The following is a 2500-nucleotide window of genomic DNA, read 5'->3' as shown; positions in this document are numbered from 1 at the left end:
TCAGAGCGCGGGCGGCAGTGCGCGGGAAGGGGGGACGCCGGCGCGGGGTGTGACGAGCCCCGCCGGCCGAGCCCGCTCGGGCAAGGAGGAAGAAGCGGCGAGCGGCGGTGAGGACGGGGCAGCAGGGCGCGAGCGGCGCGAGAGGAGAGGGTCCTCCGGGGTCGCGGGAGGCGTCTCCCGCGGCCCTGCCCGCACCTTGTCGGGCTGCTGCGAAGCAGCCCGGCCGGCCGCGCAGGGGAAAGGCCTCCGGGCATTCCGGGCGGGTGCGTGGCGCCGGGTGGGGCGGCGGCGGCCGTTCCCCCCCGCACCTCTCCCCACGAGGGAGCCGGGGCGGGGGGGGCGCTCCGCCGCCGCCGCCTCCTCTGGTGGGCGAGGCCCCCGCCGGGCTGTGTCCCGCGCCAGCGGGCGGCCCGAGCCACGGCTCTCCTCCCGGGCGCAGCGCCGGGCTACTGAGGGAAACCCCGGGCCCCGGGAAGGAGGACGTGGTGGTGGCGGTGGATGTCGGGCGCGCCCCCGCGGGCGGACGCTCCCCCGAGGGCGGCAGCGGGGGAGGCACCCCCGCGGGGCCTTCAGGTCGTTTCCCTCACCCCAGGGCCAGGTACCTAGCGTCCGCGCCTCCGCGGCCCTCCCTCGGCGAGCCCGGGGGTCGAAGGCCGTGGAGCCGGGCGGAGGTTTAAAGACGCGGGCGGCTCGATGCGACCCGGGGGGGCGGCCGGGCGGCGGTGCCTTAAAGGGGCCGGGAGTTCCTCCCACGAAGGCCCTGGTGGGCTGCCGCCCGTGCTCATCCCGCGGGCAGCCGTGCCGGGGAGGGGTCCCGCTGCCCCCTCCTCTCCGCGGTCCGGTCTCGGTGGAGACCGCGGTGCGGTCGGCCGTAGCCGGCCTGCCTGCCTCGAAACGGGCGGCCCCGGCGTGAGCGCGGGCTCACTGCCCGGGGTGGCGGGTCCCCGCGGTGGGGGCTCGCTGGGCGGCTGCCGGGCCGCCGCGACTCCGTCGCAGCGCTGCGCCGCGCTGCGCTCCGTTCCCCCCCTCGCCCTGGCGAGCGCTCGGCGGTCTCCCGCCACTGGCTGCTGGCAAGGGCGGCACCCCGGCTGAGCGGCGGCGGCGCCGCTCGGCCTGTCGGTCGGCCGGAGGGCGCCCGGTGCCGGCCGCGGCTGTCCCGTCCCGGGCCCTGCCCGCCGCTTCCCCGTCGCGCTTCCCGGCCGCGCCGGGCAGGTGGGCGGGGGCGGGCGGGGGCACCCCACGCGCGGTCTCCGCGTGGAAACGGGGAGAGCGGGCGCTGTCCCCGGCTTAGCGCCGTCCGCCTTCCACCTGGGGCGTGCCCGTGGAAGGGGCCGAGGCGAGAAGCGGTGGCGGTGGTTCCGGGAGGGCAGCCGCTCTGGTGCGGCAGCGGGTGCCGTCCGGCAGGCCGCGGGCGGTGCGTCGCCGGCTCTGGCGGTTGCCGCCTCTTGGAGCCGCTGGCGTGGCCGCGGAGTTGCCGTCGGGACGAGCCCGGGGGAGCTGGCTGTCGTAGCGCGGCGCAGCCGGCACGGAGGCGTGCGCGGGGCCGGTGGGGCTCCCCGCTGCTGCCCCGCAGCAGCAGCAGCCGTGTCGTCCGGAGCGTGGTGGGCAGGCCGCGCGCGGTCGGGTGCATCGCTGCCTCTGCCCAGAGGCCGGGCCGAGCCCGTGCGCCTGGGCCGCCTCCGATGCGAGCAAGGCATTTCCCAGGCCGGTCGGGAGCGCGGGCTCCCCAGCCTCGCCGCTCGGAGTTTTCCGTTCCTTTCCCCCCCCCCTTTCTCTGTGTGTGCTCGTACGGTCAGCAGAGGCGCGGCTTCTCCGTCGTGCTGCGCCGTGCCCCCTCCGCGCGTGCGGAGTGGGGTGGGCGGGCGGGCGGTGGGCCATCCTCCGGAGGGGCCGCTCGCCTGTGGCGAAGCGGTCCTGGCCCCCTCGCGCGTGCGGGGCGGTGCCGAAAGCCAGACAACTCTTAGCGGTGGATCACTCGGCTCGTGCGTCGATGAAGAACGCAGCTAGCTGCGAGAATTAATGTGAATTGCAGGACACATTGATCATCGACACTTCGAACGCACTTGCGGCCCCGGGTTCCTCCCGGGGCTACGCCTGTCTGAGCGTCGCTTGACGATCAATCGCCCGTCTGTGCCGCCGCCCCTCGCCTCGCGGCGGGGCGGCGGTCGCAGCGGCGCGGCTGGGGCGCCTCGCAGGCCCGCGCGCGCGCGGCCCCGGGCCCGGGGAGTCGTTCCCCGCAGCCCGGCGGCGGCCGCTGCCAAGGGCCTTCGTCCCCCTAAATCGAGACTCGGGGAGCGCTCCGAAGCTCCCCGCTCCTGGAGCACCCGCTGGTCGGAGCTCGTCCCGCCGGGGCCGTCAGGGTTCGTCGAGCCGGTCGGGCCTGGCGCGGCGGTGGGGAGAGAGGAGGGGGGAGGTGCGGGCCTCGCCCCCGGCCTCCCGCGCGGGCGGCTGTCTGCGGGTGGGTACCGCGGTGGTACCGTGCCGTGCTGCCGCGCGCGCG

At 77.8% G+C, this 2500-nt stretch overlaps 1 non-coding gene across 1 annotated transcript; it reads left to right on the top strand.

Annotated features, from left to right (window-relative positions):
• Window positions 1-1955: 1955 nt before the first annotated feature.
• On the top strand, window positions 1956-2108 carry LOC142027719 (5.8S ribosomal RNA). The gene has a single exon (XR_012649254.1). It is a non-coding gene; the product is annotated as a 5.8S ribosomal RNA (ribosomal RNA).
• Window positions 2109-2500: the final 392 nt, after the last annotated feature.

The sequence above is a fragment of the Buteo buteo genome, unplaced genomic scaffold, assembly GCF_964188355.1.
Source record: "Buteo buteo unplaced genomic scaffold, bButBut1.hap1.1 HAP1_SCAFFOLD_51, whole genome shotgun sequence".
Taxonomy (NCBI): domain Eukaryota; kingdom Metazoa; phylum Chordata; class Aves; order Accipitriformes; family Accipitridae; genus Buteo; species Buteo buteo.
The sequence above is the reverse complement of the archived record's forward strand: the minus strand, read 5'-3'. Positions and strand labels throughout refer to the sequence as shown.